Below are 26721 nucleotides of genomic sequence, written 5' to 3' on the forward strand. Positions count from 1 at the left end.
GGAATTCTGTTTTGTTGAAGGCGTAATTCTCACAAAATTGTATCCGGAACAAACTATGAGACACCGCCCTGTGTCACATGAGGGGAACACGATCAACATCCAATCCTGGGACCGAAATACCTGAGATAAAAGTACTGTGCGGAGTTAAGGCCTTAAAATATTTAGTGCCAGTAATGTAAAGATGTCCTTATTATGTCCTGAATTATAAAATTTCTCTATGGTGTCTACAAGTGCCTTCAAAAGCTGTTTTAAAACCAGTTTCTTCAAAGAGCTTTGTCTCCATCTATCTCTTTAAGCCGGACTTTCTCTCACATTATGCAAGCAGATGAATCCTTTATAAATTAGTCTAAGGTATCTATTTATAAACAAAGCCTGACACTGAACACAGATCCCACACGGAACACAGACTCCTCTCAGAACACAAACTACACTCTGAACACAGGCCACATTCTGAACACAAATCCCACTCTGAACACAGATCCCACACGGAACACAAATCCCACTCTGAACACATACCCCACTCTGAACAAAGACACCACTCGGAACTCAGACAATACTCTGAACACAGGTCCCACTCTGAACACAGACACCACTCTGAACAAAGACACTACTCGGAACTCAGACCATACTCTGAACACAGGCCACATTCTGAACACAAATCCCACTCTGCACACATACACCCCACTCTGAACAAAGACACCAATCTGAACAAAGACACTACTCAGAACTCAGACCATACTCTGAACACAGGCCCCACTCTGAACACTGACCCCTCTCTGAACATAAACTCTACTTTGCACACAGGCATCACACTGAACGCAAATCCTATTCTGAACACAGACCTCACTGTGAACAAAGACCCAATCTGAAGATTTCTGTGTTAGCGTTGATGGAGCTTTATTTTATATTTGGGCGATGTTGTTCCTCTCTCCTCACTTCTCCTTCATCTCCGTGGCTCCACCCACCTTTGGAATATTATATATGCCATTTACATTCCCCCTTCCTCTTCATCCCCGAATTCTCCTCTCCAATACTTCAGTTCTTTCTGCAAATCTTTTTTTTAATCTGCTTTTTATTTTTCCATTTCACCTGCCTGACTCAGTAATTGAAGCATTTTGGTCATTCTCCAACTGAACTCCTTACTTTGCACACCAAGGAACAAAGCCACCTCATCGACAGAATATATTTTCATACGGGACAGAGATTGCTCAGAGGGAAGTAGGTATCTGTTTTGTTGAATTTCGAATTCAACGAATATTCTGTCCGAAACAAACTGTGAGGCAGGACCTTGTGTCACATGAGGAGAAACACTCTGAACATTCACCCCTGAGATTAAAGATCTCAGGTAAAATTGCTATTTGGAGTTCAGAGCCCAACATATTTCGTGCCAGTAATGAAAGTCGTCGTTATTAGTACCGGTAATGGTAAAGTTGCTCTCAGCTGCCAATCAAGTGCCTTCAAAAAACTGTTTCAAACCCTTTTCTTAGAAGGTATTTCCTCCATTTATCTCTTTAACCCGCACACTCCCTCACCATCTGCATGCAGTTGAATACTTTGTGAAGCAATCAGAGATATCTATTCACAAACAAAGCCTGACACTGAACATAGACCCCACTCTGAATACAGTCCCCTCGATGATCACAGACACCACTCCGAACACTGTCCCCACTCTGAAACCTGTCCCCACTATGAACACGAATCCCACTCTGTGCACGGACCCCACTCTGAACATAGGCCCCACTCTGAACATGGACCCCACTCTGAACATGGACCCCACACTGAGCACGGACCCCACTCTGAACATAGACCCCACTCTGAACATGGACCCCACTCTGAACATAGACCCCACTCTGAACATAGACACCACTCTGAACACAGACCCCACTCTGAACAAAGACCCGACTCTGAAGATTTCTGTGTTAGTGCAGAGGAAGCTTTATTCTACATTTGGACGATGCTGTTCCTCTCTCCTCACTTCTCCTTCACCCCCAGGGCTCCACCCAACTTTGCACCATTGCATATTTCATTTACATTGCCCTCTCCTTTTCATCTCTGAATTCTCCTCTCCTCCAAGTTAGTTCTTTCTGTAAATCTTCTTTAAATCAGCTTTTTATTTCCCCTTTTTACCATCCTGGCCCAGTAACTGAAATATTTTGGTCATTTTCCAACTGAATTGCTTACTTTGCCTCCCAAGGGACAAGGCCACCTCATCAACAGAATACGTTTTCGTAAGGGTCACAGATTGCTCAGGGGAAACGGAGGTAACTGTTTTTTTGAAGTTCGAATTCAAACAATACTCTGTCCAAAACAAACTGTTAGATAGGACTTTGTGTCACATCAGGTGAAACACTCCGAACATTCACCCCTGGGACCTACAGATCTCAGGTAGAATTGTTATGTTTTGCTCAGACCCGAACATTTTTCGTGCAGTAATGAAAGTCATCCTCAATAGTCCCTGAACTGATAAAGTTGTTCTAAGTTGCCATTCAAGTGCCATCAAAAACCCATTTAAAACCTGTTTCTTCAATGTTATTTTCTCCACCTATCTCCTAACCACGCACTGTCCCTCCCTCACCTTCTGCGCGCTGTTGAATTCTTTGTAAAGCAATCTCCGATATCTATTTACAAACAAAGCCTGACACTGAAAACAGATCGAAACTGAACATTGCCCCCACTCTGAAAACTGTCCCCACTCTGGGAACACAGACCCCACAGGAAGCGGGGTGGGAGGTGGTGTATCAATGTAGCTGTGAGAGCCGGTGTTCTGAATAAGTCCCTGAATTGGCAGAGTTGCTCTGAGGTGCCGCTCATGTGGACACAAAAGAAAACCGATTTATTCAAAAGGCTTTTCCTCCATCTTCTCTTCAACCCGCACTCTCTCCCACAATCTGCGTGCATTCGAATTCTTTGTAAAGTCATCTGAGATATCTATTTATAAACAAAGCCTGACACTGAATACCGACCACCACTGCATCAGGGCCATACTCTGAATTGAGACCACTCTCTAAACACAGACCCTAATCTCAAGATGTCTTTGTTAGTGTACAGGAAACTTTATTGTACATCTGGACTTCGCTGTGCCTCTCTCCTCACTTCTCCTTCTCCCCGCACCACCCCTTCGGCTCCACCCATCGTTGTTTCATTACTTATGTCATTTACATTTCCCCCGCCTTTTCGTCATTGAATCTTCTTCTCTTCCACTTTGTTTCTTTCTCAAAGTATGCGGTAAATCTGCTTTTTATTTCCCCCACTTTAGTTGCTTTTCTCTGTAAATATAACTCGTTGGTCAGTTTTCAATTCAATTCCTTTGGATGCCGAGCAACAAAGCCACCTCATCGACAGAATATATTTTCACGCGGACAGAGATTGCTCAGGGGGAAGGAGGAATTCTGTTCAGTTGAAGGCGTAATTCTCACAAGGTTGTATCCAGAAGAAAATGTAAGACACCGCCCTGTGTCACATGAGGGGAACACTATGAACATTTGCCCCTGGGAACTAAATACCTGAGATAACCTATTGTGTGGAGTTCAGGCCTTGAAGTATTCAGCGCCAGTAATGAAAAGATTTCCTGAATATATCCTGAATTTGTAAAGAGGCTGTGAAGTGTCTGCAAGTGCCTTCAAAAGCTGCTTTAAATCCAATTTGTTCAGAGAGCTTTCCCTCCATCTATCTCTTTAAGCTGCACTCTCTCATACAGTATACACGCAGTTGAATCCTTTATATATTAGTCTGAGTTTTCTTTTGTTAAACAAAGCCTGACACTGGACACAGATCCCACACGGAACACAGACTCCTCTCAGAACACAGACTCCACTCTGAACATAGACCATAGCCGAAACACAGACCACACTCTGAACAAAGACACCACTGTGAACACAGGCCCAACTCTGAACACAGACCCCATTCTGAACACAGGCCCAACTCTGAACACAGACCCCACTCTGAACACATACCCCACTCCATATGCAGGCTTCACACTGAACGCAAACACCATTCTGAAAACAGATCCCACTCTTAAGATTCCTGTGTTAGTGTAGACAGAGTTTTATTGTACATCTGGACGATGCTGTTCTTCCCTCCTCAATTCTCCATCACCCCCGTTGCTCTACCACCTTCGGAACATTACATATCTCATTTACATTTCCCCCTTCCTTTTCAACACCGAATTCTCTTCTCCTCCGCTTTAGTTCTTTCTGTAAATCTTCTTTAAATCTGCTATTTATTTTCCCAATTTTATTGCCTGACTCAGTAACTGAAACATTTTGGTAATTTTCCAACTGAATTGCTTACTTTTCATACCAAGGAACAAAGCCACCTCATCAACAGAATATGTGTTCGTAAGGGACACAGATTGCTCATGGGGAACGGACGTATCTGTTTTGTTGTAGTTCGAATTCAAACAATATTCTGTCCAAAACAAACTGTGAGACAGGACTTTGTGTCACACGAGGAGAAACGCTCCTGACATTCACCTCAGGGACAAAAGATTTCAGATAAAATTCCTGTCTGGAGCTCAGACCCGAACATATTTCGTGCCAGTAATGAAAGTTATCCTTAATAGACCCAGAACTCGTAAAGTTGATCTAAATTGCCATTCAAGGGCCTTCAAAAACCTGTTTCAAACCTCTTTCTTCAAAGTTCGTTTTTCCGCCTGTCTCCTTAGCCCGCACTGTCTCTCCCTCACATTCTGCGCGCAATTGAATTCTTTGTAACGCAACCTCCGATATCTATTTACAAACAAAGCCTGACACCGAATACAGACCGAAACTGAACATTGTGCCCACTCTGAAAACTGTCCCCACTCTGGGAACACAGAGCCCACAGGAAGCGGGGTGGGAGGTGTTGTTGTCAATGTCGCTGTGAGAGCCGGTGTTCTCAATCAGTCGCTGAATTGGCAGCTTTGCCCTGAGGTGCCGATCGTGTGGACGCAAAAGAAAACCAATTTCTTCAAAAGGCTTTTTCTCCATGTTCTCTTTAACCCTCACTCTCTCACACAATCTGCGTGCATTCGAATTCTTTGTAAAGTCATCTGAGGTGTCTGTTTGCAAACAAAGCCTGACACTGAATACCGACCACCACTGCATCAGGGCCATACTCTGAATAGCGGCCCCTCTCTGAACACAGACTCCATTCTGAAGATGTCTTTGTTAGTGTACAGGAAACTTTATTTTACATCTGGACGATGCTGTTCCTCTCCACTCACTTCTCCTTCACCCTCCATGGCTTCACACACTATTGTAACATTACATATTTCATTTACATTTCCCCCTCATCTTCGTCAGCGACTTTGCTTCTTTCTCTAAGTATACTGTAAACCTGCTTGTTATTTTCGCCATTTTGGTTGCTTTTCTCTGTACACATAAGACTTTGGTCAGTTTTTAACTTAATTCCTTACTTTGGATTCCGAGCAACAAAGACACCTCATCGACAGAATATATTTTCATAAATTGCTGAGGGGGAAGGAGGAATTCTGTTTTGTTGAAGGCGGAATTCTCACAAAATTGTATCCAGAACAAACTATGAGACAGCGCCCTGTGTCACATCAGGCGAACACTATGAATATTCACCCCTGGGACCTAAATACCTGAGATAAAAGTACTGTGCGGAGTTGAGGCCTTAGAATATTTACTGCCAGCAACGTAAAGATGCCCTGAATAAGTCCTGAATTGGTAAAGAGGCTGTAAGTCCTGAATTGGTAAAAAGACGACCCTCTGAACACAGACCCCACTCTGAAGATTTCTGTGTTAGTGAAGACAGAGCTTTATTGTACATCTGTTCGGTGTTGTTCCTCTCTCCTCACTTCTCCTTCACCCCCGTGGCTGCACCCACCTTTGGAACATTACATATGTCATTTACATTGCCCCTTCCTCTTCATCCCCGAATCCTCCTCTCCTCCACTTTATTTCTGTTTAATAATCTTCTTTAAGTCTGCTTTTTATTTTCACCAATTTATCTGCCTGAGTGAGTAACAGGAACATTTTGGTCATTCTCCAACTGAATTCCTTACTTTTCATAGCAAGCAACAAAGCAACCTCATCGAAAGAATATATTTTCATCCGGGACAGAGATTGCTCAGAGGGAAGTAGCTAACTGTTTTGTTGAATTTCGAATTCAACCAATATTCTGTCCGAAACAAACTGTGAGGCAGGACCTCCAATCACGTGAGGAGAAACACTCTGAACATTCACCCCTGACACTTAAAGATCTCAGGTAAAATTGCTATTTGGAGTTCAGAGCTTAACATATTTCGTGCCAGTAATGAAAGATGTCCTCATTAGTACCGGAAATGGTAAAGTTGCTCTAAGATGCCAATCAAGTTCCTTCAAAAATCTCTTTAACCCGCACTCTCTCTCTCTCTCTCATATGTTGCACGCAGTTGAATTCTTTGTAAAGCAATATGAGATATATATTTACAAACAAAGCCTGACACAGAACACAGACCGACACTGAACACAGACCCCACTCTGAACACATTCCCCACTGTGCACACATCCCTCAATCTGAACACAGACTCCACTCTAAACACAGACCCCACTCTGAACTCATTTCCCACTATGAACACATTCCCACGATGAACACAGATACCACTCTGAACACTGTCCCCGCTCTGAACACTGTCCCACTCTGAACACAAGCCCCACTCTGAACACTGTCCCCACTCTAGAAACAGAACCGATAGGATGCGGGGTGGGAGGAATTGTAATCATGCTCACAGTTGGAACCGTTGTCCTTTATAAGTCCCTGAATTGGCAAAGTTGCTCTGAGGTGCCGATCATGTGCCCTCAAAGGAATCATTAAAACCTATTTCTTCAAAGGGCATTTCCTCAATTTTCGCTTTAATCCGCACTCTCTCACACATTCTGCGTGCAGTCTTTGTAAAGTATCCTGAGGTATCGATTTATAATCAAAACCTGACACTGAATACCAACTACCACTGCATAAGGACCATACTCTGAACACAGACCCCTCACTGAACACAGATCCCAATCTGAATACAGGCTCCAGTCTGTACACGGACCCTACTCTGAGCACGGACACCATTCTGAAGATGTCTTTGTCAGTGTACAGGAAACATTATTGTACATCTGGACGATGCTGTTCCTCTCCCCTCACTTCTCCTTCTCCCTCCATGGCTGCACTTACCTTTGTTACATTACATATGTCATTTACATTTCCCCCTCCTCTTCGCCATCGAATCTTCCTCTCCTCCACTTTACTTCTTTCCATAAGTATGCTGTAAATCTGCTTTTTATTTTCCCCATTTTAGCTGTTTTTCTCTGTAAATGTAGCACTTTGGTCAGTTTTCAACTGAATTCCTTACTTCGGATTCCTAGCAACAAAGCCACCTCATCGACAGAATATATCTTCATACTGAACAGAGATTGCTGAGGGGGAAGCAAGAATTCTGTTTTGTTGAAGGCGCAATTCTCACAAAATTGTGTCCAGAACAAACTGTGAGACAGGGACCCGTGTCACATGAGGGGAACACTCTGAATATTCACCCCTGGGAACTAAATATTTCAGATAATATTGCTGTGCAGAGTTCAGACCGTAACATATTTAGAGCCAGTAATGAAAAGACATCCTTAATAAGTCCCGAATTGGTAAATAGTCTGTAAGGTGTCTGCAAGTGCCTTCAAAAGCTGCTATAAAACCAATTTCTTCAGAGAGCTTTGCCTCTTTCTATCTCTTTGAGCCGCACGCTCTTATACATTCTGCAAGCAGTTGAATCCTTTTTTCAATTCGTCTGAGGAATCTATTTATAAACAAAGCTTGACACTGAACACAGATCCCACACGGAACACAGACCACATTCTGATCAAAGACCCCACTCTGAACACTGTCCAAACTCGGAACACAGACCTCACTCTGAACACTGTCCACACTCTGAACACTGTCACCACTCTGAACACTGTCACCACTCTGAACACTGTCACCACTCTGAACACAGACCCCACTCTGAACACAGACACACATTGAACGCAAATCCAATTCTGAACACAGACCGCACTCTGAACACAAAACCCACTCTGAACACTGTCCCCACTATGAACACAGACCCCACTCTGAACACAGACACACATTGAACGCAAATCCAATTCTGAACACAGACCGCACTCTGAACAAAGACCCCACTCTGAACAAATACACCATTCTAAGCAAACCCCACTCTGAACATTGACCCAACACTGAACAAAGACCCCACTCTGAACATGGACCCTTCTCTGAACATTGACCCCACTCTGAACAAGTGGACCCGATTCTGTACAAATAGCCCACTCTGAACACAGACCCCACTCTGAACACAGACCCCACGCTTAACACAGATCTCACTGTGAACACAGATCACGCTCTGAACACAGACCACACTCTGAACACAGACCACACTCTGAACACAGACCCCACTCTGAAGACAGACCCCACTCTGAACAAAGATCACACTCTGAGCACAGATCACACTCTGAACACAGACCCCACTCTGAAGACAGACCCCTCTCTGAACACAGATCACGCTCTAAACACAGACCCCACGCTTAACACAGACCCCACTCTGAAGACAGACCACACTCTGACCAAAGACCCTGCTCTGGAGATTTCTGTGTTGGCGTTGACGGAGCTTTATTGAACATCTGTTCCAAAGAAAACAAACCTAGCATGTTCAATCTTTACTCATCGATAAAATTCTCCAGCGCTGGCAATATCCTGGCAAATCTCTTCTGTCCCCTCTCGAGTGCAATCACATCTTGACTGTAATGTGGTGACCAGAATTGCAGCAAGTATTCAAGCTGTCGCCTGACCAATGTTTTATGCTGTTCTAGCATAACCTCCCTTGTATTCTATGACTCCGCTAAAAAAGGAAAGTATCCCGTATGCCTTTCGAACTATCTGATCTACCTGTCCTGCTACCATCAGGGATCTGTGAACATGCACTCCAAGGTCCGTTGGTTCATCTAATCCTCTCAGTATCCCCCCATTTATTGTGTACTCCATTGCCTTGTTTCCCGTTTCCAAATGCATTTCCTCACAATTCTCTGCATTGAATTCCATTTGTCACTTTTCTGCCCACCTGACCAGTCCATTGATATCGTCCTGAAGTCTACAGCCTTCCTCCTCACGGTCAACCACACGGCCAATTTTTGTATCATCTGCAAACTTCATGGTCAAGCTCCTCACATTCAAGGCCAAATCAATAATATATACCACAAAAAGCAGAAGAGACCTACTACTGAGCCTTGCGGGACCCGAATGGAAACAGCCTTCCAGTCGCAAAAACAACCGTCAACCACGGCAGGACCAACTCGGGTTAGATACAGAGTGAAGCTCCTCCAACACTGTCCCTTCAACAATCCCAGGGCAGGTACAACAGAGGTTAGATACAGAGTAAAGCTCCATCAACACTCTCCCATGCTCTGTGTGTGGGTGCCAGTCCGACACCGGATGAGATCTACTAACAGAGGCCGGGATGTTGCCTGGGCCTTCCCCAGAGATCACTGCCTCCCCCCATTCTCGGTGATTCCACCTCTCTGTGATGCTGTGACCCTGATTCTCTCTCTCTCTCTCTCTGTCATTCCACTCTCTCTCTGACCAGTCTCTATCACACACTCAGTCCCCGTCTCTCCCTCTCTCTGGATGTATCTCCCCTGTTTCTCTCTCTCTGCCTGTTTCTCTCTCTCTCGCGTCCCTCGATCGGTCACTCTCACTCTCCCCCTTGTCTTTCTCAGTCTTCCCCTCTGTCTCTTTTTAACTTTTTGTGCTCTCCTTCTCTTTATCCTCTCTCTGCCTCATCCCCTCTTCTCTCTCTCTCTGAACCTCTCTCTCTCTACTCTCTCTTTCTCACCTTACTCTTTCTATCTCTCTCTCTCTGTCCCACTCTCTCTCCCTCTACCTTCTGTCTCCTTTTACTCTCTCTTTCTCACCCTCCTCTGTCTCTGTCTCTGTCTCTCTCTCTCTCTCTCTCTTAATCGCTCTGCCTCTACTCTCTCTCTCTCTCTCTCTCCCTCAATACTCTCCCTTTCTCTTGCCCTCTACTCTCTCTCTCTCTGTACCCGTCCTCTCTGTGATAATAAACTGATTGGCAAAAGATCCAGAGGGGAAATGAGGACACACTTTTCACTGAGGTTTATTATGATTTGGAATGCAACATATGAAAGAACAGTGAAACCACATTCCATAAGAACTTTCAAAAGGCAATTGGACATGCCCTTGAAGAGGACTAATTTGCAGGGTTGTGGGGAAAAAGCTGGGATGTGGGAATAAATCGGGCACTTCTTTCAAAGTGCCAGCACAGGTATGACGGGCCGAATGTGTGGTAAATTCCAGGATTTCGTAGACTGTACAGCTCAGAAACAGGCCATTCGGCCCAACAGTTCCATGCCAGTGATTATGCTCCAAACGAGCCCCCTCCCATATTTCTTCATCTAACCCCATCACCATATCCTTCTATTCATTTCGCATCTCATTGAAACATATAAAATAGAATATAAGATTCGGAGGGGGCTTGACAGGATCGATGCTGAGAGATTGTTTCCCCTGGCTGGCGAGTGTCGAACAAAGGCGAACAGTCTTCGGACAAGGGGTCGGCCATTTACGACTGAGATGAGGAGGAATTTCTTCACTCAGAGGTTTGCGAATCTTTGGAATTCTCTACCCCAGAGGGCTGTGGATGCTCAGTCGTTGAGTATGTTCAAGGCTGGGATTGATAGATTTTTGGACTTTAGGGGAATCAAGGGGTATGGGGATCGGGCGGGAAATTGGAGTTGAGGTGGAAGTTCAGCCATGATCTGATTGAATGGCGGAGCAGGCTCTCTCTCTCTCTGCATGTATCTCCCCTTAAATCCATCTTTGCTATTCGTCTCAACTATCCTTTGTGGTAGCAAGTTTCACATTCTCAGCACCATCTGGGGAAAGAAGTTTCTCCTGCATTCATTTTTCGATTCAATTCGATTTATTCGTGACTATCTTATAATAATGACCCCTGGTTCTGGTCTCCCCTGCAAGCGGAAACATCTTCTCTGCGTCTACCCTGTCAAACAGATCATTAATCTTAAAGACCTCTATCACGTAAGTCCTCAGTCTTCTCCTTTCTAGAGAAAAGAGCCCCAGCTTTTTCTCTCTTTCCTGACATGTGCAACCTCTCAGTTCTATGATATTGTTTGAGAAAACTGAGCTCGATGCACTCTAGAAATGTATTGCCCTTATGTCCCAGTCTATGTGAAAATTAAAATCTCCCTTCCTAACTGCTTTGCCTGAGCTACAGGCGCCTCTGATCTCCGTATTTCTGTGTAGGCTCAATACTTCCTGTTTGAAGTATTTGTTTCATTAAATGAATGTTTTTCATGCCCCAGTTCACCTCAGTGTGTTGAGATCTCCAGTGTGATGGAGCTGTCTGCGGGTTCAGGTTATGATCAGCAACTTGATTCTGTGATCCGGGACTGACAGCGCACCCATTTTAAACTGACATAAAATGTTCTAGGACTGACAGCCCAACCCTTTTAAACTGACACAGAGTTAACCGGCCACTTCCTAGAAGAGCTTCTGGCACTTTCAATTTGCTTTGCAAGTTGGCATTCCCGGGAAACAAATCCTCTGCAGCTGTCTATCAAAGGAACTGCTGGAGGGTAGCAATTTATGAAAATGTACAACATAGGCCTGAAATATCTGTAATCTCTGCAACAATGTATAACATAGGCCTGAAACATCTGTAATCTCTGCAACAATGAATAACGTCGGCCTCAAACATTTGTAATCGCTGCAACAATGTATATCATAGGCATGAAACATCTGTAATCTCTGCAACAATGAATACGTAGGGTTGAAACATTTGTAATCCCTGAAACAACGTGTAGCACAGGCCTGAATCATCTCTAATCTCTGTAAAATTGTATAACATAGGTCTGAAACATCTCTAATCTCTGTAACATTGTATAACATAGGCCTGAAACATCTCTAAACTCTGTAAAATTGTATAACATAGGCCTGAATCATCTCTAATCTTGATGCAGCACTAAATCTGACCTCTCTCTCCTGCTCGCTGCTCGACTCTTTAATATCTCACCTAGTCAGGTCTCTCTTCCACCCGCCCCTCTCGGGCAGTCAGCAGCATGATTCTAAGTACCGAGAGCAGCACTTTCATCACACACAACCATATACAGTCACATGCACACACATACAAACACATATCGGCACATCCATACACATAAAAGCACATCCACACACATAAAGTCACAGATGCGCACACACATACACACAAACATGAACATACACATACATACAGGCACATACACACATATACACGCATATACATACATATAAAGTCACAGACACACACATAGGGCAAAAACACAAACATGTATATATATATATATATAAAGGCACATACATACATATACACACACACACACTCATACGGGCACACACACACACACATAAAGGCACATACACACACATACGGGAACATACACACACATACACACATACACACACATAAAGCCACACACACACACATAAAGGCAGATACGCACAAATATTCATACATACTCATACAGGCAAATACACACACATAAAGGCACATGGACACACATCAAGGCACATGCACAGACATACACATACACAAACATAAAGGTATAGAATCATGGAAAGTTAAAGCACAGAAGGAGGTAATTCGGCCCACTGTGTCCGTGCCGGCCGATAAAGAGCTATGCAGCTTAATCCCACTTTCCAGCACTTGGTCCGTAGCCGTGTAGGTTACGGCACTTCAAGTGCTCATCCAAGTGTTTTTTAAATGAGTTGCGAGTTTCTGCCACTTCCACCCTTTCAGGCAGTGAGTTCCAGACCCCCACCACCCTCTTGATGAATTTCTTTGTCCTCAACTCCCCTCTAATCCTTCTACCAATTCCTTTAAATCTGTGTCCCCTGGCACTGACATCTCTGCTAAGAGAAATAGGTAATTTTTATCCACTCTATCTAGTCCCATCATTATATTATGTACCTCAAGTAAATCTCTCCTCAGCCTCCTTTGTTCCAATGAAAACAAACCCCAGCCTATCCAATCTTTTCTCATAGCTAAAATTCTCCAGCCCTTGCAATGTCCTCGTAAATCTCCTCTGTACCCTACTGAGTGCAATCACATCTTTCTTTTAATGTGTGACCAGAACAACACGCAGTATTAAAGCTGTGGCCTAACCAATGATTTATATAGTTCTCATATAACCTCCCTGCTCTTATATTCTATGCCTCGGCTAATAAAGGAATGTATTCCATATGCCTTCTTAAGCACCTTATCTACAAGTCCTGCTACCTTCAGGGATCTGTGGATATGCACTCCAAGGTCCCTTTGTTCCTCTACAACTCTCAGTATCCTCCCATTTATTGTTTATTCCCTTGCCTTGTTTGCCTTTCCCAAATGCATTATCTCACACTTCTCTGGATGGAATTCCATTTGCCACTTTTCTGCCCACCTGACTTGTCCATTAATATCTTCCTGCAGTCTCCAGCTTTGCTCCTCACTGAAAACAACACAGCCAATTTTTGTATCACCTGCAAACTTCTTGATCAAGCCCCCCACATTCAAGTCCAAACCATTAATATATACCAGAAAAAGCAACGGACCGAGTACTGAACCTTGCAGAACCCGCCTGAAAACAGCCTTCCAGTCGCAAAGATGCCCTTCGACCATTTCCCTTTACTTCCTGCTACTGAGCCAATCAATCACTCTCACTTGGATCACATGGGATTGTACTTTTTAACCAGTCTGCCATGTGGGAGCTTGTCAAAAGCCTTGCTAAAATCCATGGACACGAGATCAAACGCGTTACCCTCCTTCTTACCTGCTCAAAAAATTCAATCAAGTTAGTCAGACACGACCCTCCCTTAACAAATCCAAGCTGACTGTCCTTGATTAACCAGTGCCTTTCTAAATGAAGGTTAATGTTATCCCTCAGAATCGATTCCAATAATTTGCCCACCACCGAGGTTAGACTGACTGGATATATTACTCTATCTATCTCTTTCTCCCTTTTTACACAATGGTACAGATTGAAGAGTCCTCCAATCCTCTGTCACATACCTGTAGCCAGGGAGGATTGGAAAATGATGGTCAGAACCTCCGCTAATGCCTCCCTTGTTTTTTCTGAGCAGCCTGGGATACATTTCATCCGGGCCGAGTGATTTATCGACTGTCAAAAATTCCAATCTCGTTAATATTTCCTCTCTCGCTATGTTTATCCCATCCAATATTTCACACTCCTCCTTCTTAACTTCAATTCCTGCATTATCCCTCTCCTTTGTGAAGACAGAATTAAAGTATTCATTTAGAACCATACCCACATTTTCCACCTCCACACATGGGTTAGCTTTTTGATCTCCAATAGTCTGTACTTTTTCCACAGTTATCCTCTTGCTCTTTATGCATTTATAAAACATTTTTTGGGTTTTCCATAATTTTAATTACCAGTATTATTCTTTGCTTTCCTAATTTCCTTTTAAATTTCACCGATTTAATTTAATTTCATTTTCCATACTCCTCTAGGCTTTCTGCAGTATTGAGCACTTGGTGTCTGACATAAGATTCCTTTTTTTTGCTTTATCTTACCCTGTATGCTACTTGTCACCCAGGAGGCTCTAGATTTGGCAGTCCCACCCTTTATCTTTGTGGCAACACGTTTACTCTGAAACCCTTGAATTTCCCTTTTAATGGCTCCGACTGCTCTGACACTGATTTAACTTCAAGTAGCTGTTTCTATTTCACTTTTGCTAAATCACTTCTCAGCTTAGTAAAATTGGCCTTAACCCAATTTTGAACTTTAACTCCTGTTCTATCTCTCCTCCACCCTATTTCATCTAACCCTATCAGCATACACTTCTGTTCATTTCTCCCTCGTGTGTTTATATCGGGATTTAAAAGGGATTTGGGTGTCCTTGTGGAGGAATCATAGAAAGTTAGCATGCAGGTACGACAATCAATTAGGATGGCAAATGGCATGTTAGCCTTTATTGCAAGGGGGTTGGGTTAAATTGTAAGGGGGACTTGCTGCAATTGTACAGGGCTCTGGTGAGATCGCACCTGGAGTGCTGTGTACAGTTTTGGCCTCCTTACCTAAAGAAAGATATACTTGCCTTAGAGAAGATTCAAAGAAGGTTCATTTGGTTAATTTCTGCTCCCTAGATTCATCTCAATTTGTGGAAATACGCTGAGCAAAATATCAGGTATTGCTTGCCAGCTATTCAAAAATTTCACATCAAATTAGAAAATGAACAAACAGATTCAGTAACAGAGACGGACTGTCAAAAATAAGGAAAAACAAGGTCCAAAAGATTCGCAGAGAGAACCAAATCAGAGGCATGGATAATTCATGGATGAAGAAGAGTGTGTAAATGTCACTTGAGGATGGAAGATAATAAAATTAGTTCAAGAATCGAGGCTGCATGAGACGTGGAGGCAGAGGTGCAGCAGAAGTTAGGACCAAAAGCAGGCTTCGCTCTCGAGCAATGTCAAAATCTTGCAGGATTCCATGCCACTGGTGGGCCTTGCACATCCTGAGCAGCTCATTTGCGAACTAGGGGTGCAGAAGCTGTGATCAGCTCATGCAATGTGTTCAGAGTACAGGCTGGGATCAGTGTGAAAGTGTTTGTGTTTGGATAGTCCTGTTGCATCAGGGATCTTAACTTAGAACGAAGACCCGGACAGAGAGAGAAAGTGGGTAAGTGACAGACAGATAGGAAACAGTGACAGGTGGAAATAAGTGAGAGAGAGGGAGATTTAGAGAGAGAGAGAAGAGAGGGTAGGCGAGATAGAATAAGGCAGAGAGATAGAAAGGGGGGAGGGAAGTTAGAGCAGCAGCGATGGAAAGGAAGAGAATGAGGCAGAGAGAGAAAGACGAGCGAGAGACAGGAAAGCGGCAGAGTTGGCGAGAAACAATGATGCAGAGAGAAGAGAGAGGGACGATACAGATGGAGTGAGGGGGAATGAGAGCGAGGCAAGAAGAGGGAACGAGAGATAGAGAAGAGAACAAGGCAGGAAGTGTAAGAGAGACGAGGCAGAGTGAAATAAGCTAGAGGTAGCGAGAGAGAGAGAGCGATTGAGAGATCGAAAAGAGAGACCCCGTCAAACTGAATGAAAGAGGGAGAACGAGGCAGGGAGTGACAGGGCCAGAGTTAAATAAACAGAGGCAGAGAAATCAGAGGCAGAGAAAGATGAAGCATAGAGAGAGATAAATTAAGTCAAAGAGAGAAAGAGTGAGTGAAAACGAGACCGAGAGATTAGGCAGAGGCAGAGAGAGCGACAGAAGTTGGAACATGTTTTATCTTTGCTTCCCTATACAGTTAAATATTTCTTATATTTTTTATTCTTCTAATGTAAGAGCGCTGTTGGGTTATAATCACAGGTTTTGAACCCATACAATTGTGTTCAGTAAGTAATGATTTTGATATAGTTACTGATGTCAGAGCAGCTTCATCCAACAGCATCGAGTTATACTGCCAGATTCACATGGGTCTCTTGTCAATCTCCCTCAACACTGGCACATCAACTCTCCCAGGGCAGGTACGGCAAGGGTTAGATAGAGAGTGAAGCCCCATCTACACTGTCTCCATCAAATACTCCCAGGGCAGGAAGAGCACGGGCTAGATTCAGAGTTAAAGCTCCCGCTTTAATGACCAATCAAGCAATCTGATGGGCCTGATGCAATGTGTGTCTCCTTCCAATCTTCCTGAAGAAACACGGTCAAGTGAGATATCTTGAACCTTGAACGCCTGTCTTATTTCAGTAATTTTCTGAATGTGTTATTAGGCACTTTCAGAGATTCCCTGCTCTGGTCTCCTCTTCTCATTACCGACGATTCCGACATCTTCCCGCAGCCTCATAAGACCCCTGAGCATGCAAACCTGGGACACAATGATCCAAAAGAGAAACAAGACACGGATATGAAGCTGTGATCAATGCAGTGAGATTTATTTCTGAGTACAGCCCATTATTCAGACAGCAGTAATACAGGGTCCGAGGGTTATGGGACGAACACAATCAAACAGAGCCTGCTCCCCGTGAACGAAGGTTTCATTCAGTGAGAACTTGGAGCGCTCGGGCTGGTGAGAATCCATCACTGGATCTTTCACTAGTTCGGCCTGCAACAATGGAACCCATCGTGGCAGATCAGCAGCAGAGTCTCCTCGTTTGTGTTACAAGATCCCTCACGACACATTGCTCCAAGCGAGCTGCAGTTGAAAACGTGCACTAAAATACAAAACGAAGAGTTAATTAATTGACCGTTCTGAACAAAGAGGGTGGGAGATCAATGAGAAAACATGAAGCTGAGTCTGTCCGTGTTACCGGGACTGACTCTGGACCACACATGAACCTCAGCTCATTTTTACTTCATTAAACCTCGCATTGACCTCTCCCCGACCTGTAGTGACTCACTCTTTGTTCTCAAGGGCAGCACAATAGGTTTTCCACAGAATGGAGCCCACCATTCCCGCTATCTGAGACCAGAGACAAAGAAAAGAAAGATCTGACATTTATATCGAGCCTTTCCCGTCAACAGAAGGGTCGAAGGTGTTTCAAAGACAAAGGATTATTTCTGAAGTGCCGACACCATGTTGGCACCAAATTGCTCACAGCAAAGTCCCACAAACAGAAAATGAGACTTGACAGTGTGGGGAGTTTCTGGTCATGTTAGTTGAGAGAGTAATGTTGGTCCAGGACACCAGGAGAACTCCCAGCTCTTCAAATAATGCCACCAAATGTTTCCTGCCCCATGAACGGGAAGACAAGGTCTCCGTTTAACGATTCATTCAAAAATGACACCTCCAACAGTGCAGCACTCCCCCAGTGCTGGGCTGTATGTACTGGAGTGGAACATCAACCCACAACATGTTCACTCAATTCCCAACTGAGGCAAACTGACACCCGGCGACTGAACTTGATAGTTTCACTGTTGATTCCTCTACTCAGTTCATGTCCTCATATTCTGATCTCTATGTAGACTGCAGAATTATTAGGATTCAGAAACCTGTTTTGAAACCCTTTTGATCCAATCCCTTCCCCTCATGTTATGAAAATCTGACTCGTGTCTGGGGTCCGGTTCCACAGATGCCTCCAGTATCGCTCCCAATTCACCATTCTTCATCTGGGTCTGAGCAGTGAGTGTGGGGGAAAGGGGCTGAAGGAGTTCCTGATGCCGTTCGCACTCTTACACTTTGTAGCAGGTAGCACTGATTGGGAGCAGGAACTGTGAGTTTCGCCCTCCCTAATACCTGGGAACTGAGACCAATTACTGAGTCTCCCAAACAGGTCAATGCTCCGGCTGAGATCCACTGACTTGGCACTGGCCAGTAATTTGTGCTTTAATTCCTGGTCTGTTTGGATCATCAAACAACACCCACCATCCCCACTACCCGCTCAGGTACCGACTAAACAATCGGGGGATTTAGTTGGTTCAGGTTAAATTCTTCAATCATTCTTACAATAATATTCATTTAACCAATCAAACCGTGAGCTTCATTCAGATCATAAAATAGTTTAAACAAAACTTGGTGTTGCGAGATCAGAGAAACTTACCTCCGCGACTTGCGACAACGACGCGTCCTCCCAACCTCCACCAATCAACAGTGATGGACTGAGTCAGCACCAGGACTCCAAATACCAAGAGCAGGACTTTCATCATCTTCCGCTGAGTTCCTCAGAGTCAGGATCAGACGGCTGGAGTACACAAGTTCTGTATCTAGACTCAGAGAGTTTGCTGTATTTATAATCGCATACACGGGGAGGGACTCTCTGAAAATATTCGGAGAAAACGAATTTCCCTTCTGTGTAACCGTGAATCAGTTGGCAGCTTGCCTCAGTTGGCAGTTCTCTATCTTTCAGATCACAAGGTTGTGTTTTTGGCCCCACTTCTGGTTTTAAAACTCGAGCTGATCTGACAGGATGTGCCAGGCACACAAGCAGGACATTTCACCCTTAACTCCACCCAAAGTATTGCATCCACATGAGCTCGAAATCAGACCCCTCTCTCCTGCACGCTTCCCGTGCACTTTAATATGCCATCTGGTGTGATGTCTCTGGTGTGATGACTCCAAGAACCGAGAGAAGAGCTTCCATCAGTTCTGGCACAGAGAGTTGTCTGCATTTTTTCATCACACACACGGGGACTGACCGCTCTCTGAAAAAATCCTGGGAAAAGTTGTTTCCTTTCTGTGTGACTGTTGATCAGTTGGCAGCTGGACGAAGTTGGCAGTTCTCGATCTTTCAGATCACAAGGTTGTGAGCTGTGGCCCAACTAAAAGGCTTAACACGTGAGTTCAGGTGACAGAATGTGACAGATACACGAACAGGACATTTAACCCATCAACTCCAACTACAGTATTATCTCCACGTGAAGTCAATATATAACCCGTCGCTCCTGCTCGCTCACCTTGCTCCTTAATATTTCACAGTCTGATCTCTGTTCTACCGGTAAACAGACACAGAATGTTCATGGACTGACTGCACATCGCTTTTAAATTGACACGGAATGACCCGGGACTGACAGCACACCCCTTTTAAACAACCACAGAATGATCCGGGACTGACAGCACATCCCTTTTAAACAGACACAGAATGATTCGGGACGAACAGCAAACCCCTTTTAAACAGATACAGAATGATCCGGGAATGACAGCACACCCCTTTAAAACAGACACAGAATGATCCGGGAATGACAGCACACCCGTTTAAAACAGACACAGAATGATCCGGGAATGACAGCACACCCCTTTAAAACAGACACAGAATGATCCGGGAATGACAGCACACCCCTTTTAAACAGGGACAGAATGATCCGGAACTAACAGCAAACCCTTTTGAAACAGACACAGAATGATCCGGTACTGACAGCAAATCCCTTTTAAACATACAGAATGATCCGGGACTGACAGCGCATCCCTTTTAAACGGACAGAATGATCCGGGACTAACAGCAAACCCTTTTTAACCAGACACAGAATGATCCGGAAATGACAGCGCATCCCCTTTAAATAAAAACTAAATGATTGGGGATTGAAGTTGAGGAGGAGTGTGAAATATTGGATGGGATAAATATAGTGAGAGAGGAAGTATTAAGAGGATTAGCTTCTTTGAAACGGGATAAATCACTCGGGCCGGATGAAATGTATCAGAGGCCGTTCAAAGAAGACAGGGAGGAAATAGCGGAGGCTTCAACAATCATTGTTCAAACTTTACTGGATACAGGGGCAGTGCAGGAGTATTGGAGGACTGGGAACATTGTACCGCTGTTTAAAAAGGGAGTGAGGGATAGGCCGATTATTACAGGCCAGTCAGCCTAAACTCAGTGGTTGGCAAATTATTGGTATCAATTCTGAGGAACGGGATATACTGTCACTTAGCAAAGGCATGAACTGATCAAGGACAGTCAGCACGGATTTGTTAAGGGGAGATCGTGTCTGACTGACTTGATGGAATGTTTCGATGAGGTGACAAGGAGGATCGATGAGAGTAGCGCAATTGATGTAGTCCACATGGATTTTAACAAGGCTTTTGACAAGGTCCCACATGGCAGATTGATCAAAAAAGTAAAGGCCCATGGGATCCAAGGGAGAGTGGCAAATTGGATCCGAAATTGGCTCTTTTGCAGGAAGCAAAGTGTCATGGTTGACGGATATTTTTGCCACTGGAAGGCTGTTTCCAGTGGGGTGCCGCACTGCTCGGTACCAGGTCCTTTTCTTTTTGTGGTATACATTAACGATTTGGACTGAAACGTAGTGGGCACGATTAAGAAAGTTGCGGATGACACAAAGATAGGCCTTGTGGTTGACAGTGACGAGGAAAGCTGTAGACTGCAGGAAGATATCAATGTACTGGTCAGGTGGGCAGAAAAGTGGCGAATGGAATTCAATCCGGAGAAGTGCGAGGTAATGAATTTGAGGAGAGCAAACAAGGCAAGGGAATACACAATAAATGAGAGGATACTGTGAGGTATAGATGAAGTGAGGGACCTTGGAGTGCATATCGACAGATCCCTGAAGGTTGCAGGAAAGGTTGATAAGGTGGTTAAGAAGGCATATGGAATGCTTTCCTTTGTTAGCCTAGGCATAGAATATAAAAGCAGGGATGTTATGCTGGAACTGTATAAAACACAACTGAGGCCACAATTTGAGTACTGCGCACAGTTCTGATCACCACATTGCTGGAAGGATGTAATTGCACGAGAGAGGCTGCAGAGGAGATTTACGAGGATGTTGCCAGGACTGGAGAATTTTACCTCGGCTGGTGTTGTTTTCCTTGTAATAGAGGAGGCGGAGGGGTGATTTGATTGAGGTGTCCTAAATTATGAGGGGCCAAGATAGAGCAGGTTGGAAGGACCTATTTCCCTTAGTGGAGGGGTCAATAATCAGGGTGCATGAATTTAAAGTGATTTGCAGAAGGTTTAGAGCGGAAATGAGGAATCTTTTTAAACCCAGAGAGTGGTGGGCGTCTGGAACACACTGCCTGAGAGGGTGGTGGAGGCAGAAACCCTCAACTCATTTAAAAAATGCCTGGATGTGCACCTGAAGAGCCTTGACCTACAGGACCATGGACAAAATGCGGGAACGTGGGATTGGGCTGGATGGCTCGTTTCTCAGCTGGCGCGTACACGATGGGGAGAATGGCCTCATTCTGTTCCGCAATTTTTCTATGACTCTATGATTCTAGGCATGGAATGATCTGGGACCGACAGCGCACGCCTTTTAAACAGCCACAGAATGATTCGGGGCTGACAGCACACCCCTTCTAAACAGGCCCAGAATGATCCGGGACTGACAGCACACCCCAACTAAACAGACACAGAATGATCCGGGACTGACAGCACATCCCATTCTAAACAGCCACAGAATGATTCGGGACTGACAGCACACCCCAACTAAACAGACACAGAATGATCCGGGACTGACAGCACATCCCATTCTAAACAGCCACAGAATGATTCGGGACTGACAGCACACCCCAACTAAACAGGCCCAGAGTGATCCTGGACTGGTATATATTAAACACCTGGACTTGGGTATACAGGATATAATTTGAAAGTTAGCAGAAGAGACGAAACTCAGAAACGGGGTAAACAATGTAGAGGATAGTAACATTCTTCAGGAGGACACAGACAGACTGGTGAAATGGGTCCATCCATGGCAGATGTAAATTAACGAAGAGAAGTGTGAAGTGATACGTTTGCTGGAAGAATAGGAGAGGCAATGTGGGAGAACAGAGCGATCTGTGGGTATATGTGCACAAATTTTTGAAGGTGGCAGGACAAGTTGAGAAGGCAGTAAAAGATGAGAGATCCCGGACTTTATTAATAGAGGATAGAGGACAAATGGAAGAATAATATACTAAAACTTTATAAAACAATGCTTAGGCCTCAACGGGAGTATTATGTCCAATCTGAGCACCGCACTTTAGGAAGGATGTCAAAGCCTCAGAGAAGGTACAGAAGAGGTTTACTAGATTGATTCCTGGGATGAGGGACTTCAATTATGTGGAGTGACTGAAGAAACTGCTTTGTTCTCCTTGGAACAGAAAAAAGTTAAGGGGTGATTTGATAGAGGTATGCAAAATCATTAACAGTTTTAATAGAGTAAATAATTAGAAGCTGTTTGCAGTGGCAAACGGGTCGGTAACCAAAGGACTCAGATTTAAGATGATCGGCAAAAGAGCCAGTGAAGATATGCGGTCGGTTTTTTTTCGCAGCGAGTTGTAATGATCTGGAATGCGCTGCCTGAAAAGTGGTGGAAGCAGATTCAATAGTAACTTTCATACTAATGTGTAAAAGTGAATTGGATAAATTCTTGAAGGGTAAATAATTGCAGGGCTTTGAGGAAAGAGCAGTGAAATGTGTAACATGGGCCTGAATCATCTCTAATGTACACAACAATGTGTAACATAGGCCTGAATCATCTCTAATGTACACAACAATGTGTAACATAGGCCTGAAACATCTCTAATGTACACAACAATGTGTAACACAGGCCTGAAACATTACTAATCTCTGAACCACTGTGTAACATAGGCTTGAAACATCGGCAATCGTTGCAACAATGTATAAAATAGGCCTGAAACATCTGCAATCGTTACGACAACTTGTAACATAGGCCTGCAACATTTCCAATCCCTGCAACAATATAAAGCATAGCTCTGAAACATCGCTATCTCAACAATAATATATGACTTAGGTCAGAAACGTCTCTAATATTTGCAACAATATATAAAATAGGCCTGAAACATCTCTAATTATGACAACAATGCATAACATGGGTCTAAAACTTCTCTTAACTCCACAAAAATATATAACATAGGCTTGAAACATTTCTATTGTCTGCAACAATATATAACATATGCCTGAAACCTATTTAATCTCTACATCAATGTATGCAATAAGGCTAAATCTTCTCTAATCTCAAAAACAATGTGTATCATAAACCAGAAACGTCTCTAATCTCTTACACAATGTATACAATAAGCCTGAAACTTCTCTAAATGCTACAACAATGTATAACATGGGCCTATATCAGCTCCAATATCTACAACAATGTATAACATGGGCCTGAAACATATAATCTCTGCAACAAGATGTAACATAGGCCTGAAACATATCTAATCTCTGCAGCAATGTATAAAAAAGAACTGAAGCATCTTTAATCTCAACAAAAATGTGTTACACATGTCAGAAAAATCTTTACTCTCTGCAACAATATAAAAAAAAGGCCTGAAACCATTCTAAACTCAACAATAATATATAACATAGGCAGCAAGCGGCTCTGATTTTTGCAACAAGATATAAAATAGGCATGAATCATCTCTAATATCTCTAACAATGTATAATATAGGCCAGGATCATTTCTAATCTCTGCAACAAGATGTAACATAGGCTTAAAACATCTGTAACATCTGTTACAATGTATAACAAAGACCTGAATCATTTCCAATGCCTAAAACAATGTGTAACGTAGGACTGAAACATCACTAATCTGTAAAACAAGGTGGGACACAGGCCCGAAACATTTCTACCCATTGCAACAATGAGCAACAAAGCCCTCAACTATCTGTAATCTTTGCAACAATGTATAACATTATCCTGAAACAGCTGGCATCTCTACAACAATGTGTAACATCGGCCTGAAATATCTGCAATCGCTACAGCAATATCTTACATGGTCCTCAAACATCACTAATTTATACAACAATCGATAAAATTGACGTGGAACATCTCTAATCTCTACAACAATGCATAACATCGGCCTGCAACAATGTAGAAAATGGGCCTGATACAACTCTAATCATAGAAACATAGAAACATAGAAAATAGGAGCAAGAGTCGGCCATTCGGCCCTTCGGGCCTGCTCCCCCATTCAAAATGATCATGGCTTATCGTCGAACTCAGCATCCTGTTCCCGCTTTTTCCCCCTCACCCTTTAGCATTAAGAAATATATCTATCTCCTTCTCAAATACATCTAATGACTTGGCCTCCACTGCATTCTGTGGTAGAGAATTCCACAGGTTCACCACCCTCTGAGTGAAGAAATTTCTCTTCATCCCTGCTCCTGTACTCAAATCCTGATGCAATGAAGGCCAACATACCATTCGCCTTCGTAACTGCTTGCTGCATCTGAATGCTTGCTTTCAGCGACTGGTGTACGAGGACACCCAGGTCTCATTGCACCTCCCCTTTTCGCAATCTATCACCATTCAGATAATAATCACTACAAAAATGTATGACAAAGGGTAAAAACGTCTCCAATCCCGACAGTAATGTGTGACATAAGCCTGAAACATCTCCAATCTCTTGCAACAGTGTATAACATATGTCTGAAATATATCTAATTTCTACATCAATGTGTAACATGGGCCTGAAACATCTCTAATCTCCAGAACAATCTGTAAAATAGGCCCGAAACATCTGTGATCGTTGCAACAATGTATATCATGGCCCTGTCACTTTTATATCTTGTAATACTATGTAACACATTGTTGAAGAGATTAGAGATGTTTCAGGCCTATGTTAGACATTTTCCGAGATTAGAAATGTTCCAGCCTATGTTATAGATTGCTTTTGAGCTTCGAGATGTTGGAGGGCCATGTTACACATTTTTGAAGAGATTACATGTGTTTCAGGCCTATGTTGCACATTGTTGTAGAGATTGAAGATGCTTGAAGCCTACTTTAGACATTGTAGTAGAGATTAGACATCTATCAGGACGATGCTGCACGTTGCAGTCGCGATTACAGGCGTTGCAGCCTGTGTTACACGTTGCTGTATAGATAACATGTTTCAGGCCTGTATTACACATTGTTATGGAGATTAGAAATGTTTCTAGCTCATGTGATACATTGTTGTTGGGATTGCAGATGTTTCAAGCCGGTGTTACGCATCTTTGTACAGATTAGAGACGTTCCAGGTCTATTTTTTTGCATTGTTGTCAAGATTCGAGTTTTTTCATGCCTTTGTTATGCATTGTTGTAGAGATCAGAGAGGTTCCAGGTCTATTTTAAACAATGTTGTCGAGATTAAAAATGTCTCAGAGATTGCAGATGATTCAGGCCTATGTTCCGGGTTGTTGTAGAGATTACAGATGCTTCTGGCCTATATTTCACGTTGCTTTAACGATTACAGATGTTTCAGGCCTGTGTTACCATAGTTGTACAGAAGACCGATGTTTCAGTCCCATGTTGTACATTGTTGAGAAGATAACAGTTATTTCAGGTCTGCGTTGCACATTTTTGCAATGAAAAGTGGTAATTTAGGCCTGTGTTCCACATCGTTGTAGAGATTAGTGCTGTTTCTGGCCTATGTGATACATTGTTTCAGAGATTACAGATGTTTCAGGCCTCTCTTACACACTGTTGCGAAGATTACAGACGTTTCCGGTCTCTGTTGCACAATTTTGCAATGAGTGGAAATGATTGAGTCCGTTGTTATACATTGTTCGAGAGATTGGAGATGTTCCAGGCCCATGTTATACAATGTTGCAGAGATTAGAGATGCTCCAGGCCTATGTTGCATATTGTTGTAGATATTGGAGCTGCTTAAGGCCTATATTACACATTGTTGTATCATTGGAGATGTTTCAGGCCTATTTCATATATTGCTGCAGCGAGTCGAGATGTCACAGACCCATGTTACATATTGTGGTAGCCATTGCAGATATTCCAGGCATTTATTACATCATGTTGTGAAGATGAGAGATGTTTCAGGCCCATGTTGCACATTTTTGCAATGAATAGAGTTAATTAGGCCCATGATACATGCTGTTGCAGAAATTAGGAATGTTTCAGGCCCATGTTATACATTATAGCAAAAATTGCCGAAGATTCTTGTCTATGTTACAGGTTGTTGTCGAGGTTAGATTTGATTCAGGCTTATGTTTTATATCATTGCAGAGATTGGAGATGTTTCAGGCCTATCTTATACTTTGTTGCAGAGATTAGTGATGTTTCATTCCCGTGTTATATATTGATATAGAGATTAGTGAAGTTTCACTCCCCTGTTATACATTGTTGTAGAGATTAGTGATGTTTCATTGCCCTCTTATACATTGTTGCCTGGATTAATGATGTTTCATTCCCCTGTTATACATTGTTGTGGAGATGAATGAAGTTTCATTCCCGTGTTATACATTGTTGTAGAGATTAGTGATGTTTAATTCCCGTGTTATACATTGTTGTGGAGATTAATGATGTTTCAAGCCAATTTTATACAT

At 43.3% G+C, this 26721-nt stretch overlaps 2 long non-coding RNA genes across 3 annotated transcripts in view; one reads left to right on the forward strand and one right to left on the reverse strand.

Annotated features, from left to right (window-relative positions):
• The window catches only part of LOC137307015 (uncharacterized), a 39584-nt gene that overhangs the window by 4130 nt on the left and 8733 nt on the right, over positions 1-26721 (forward strand). The window lies entirely within an intron of this gene.
• Positions 16928-18700, reverse strand: LOC137307014 (uncharacterized). The gene is made up of 2 exons (XR_010958989.1): positions 18554-18700; positions 16928-17227 (listed from the first exon to the last, which is right to left on the reverse strand). It is a non-coding gene; the product is annotated as an uncharacterized lncRNA (long non-coding RNA).

Source organism: Heptranchias perlo, chromosome X (assembly GCF_035084215.1).
Source record: "Heptranchias perlo isolate sHepPer1 chromosome X, sHepPer1.hap1, whole genome shotgun sequence".
Lineage (NCBI taxonomy): Eukaryota > Metazoa > Chordata > Chondrichthyes > Hexanchiformes > Hexanchidae > Heptranchias > Heptranchias perlo.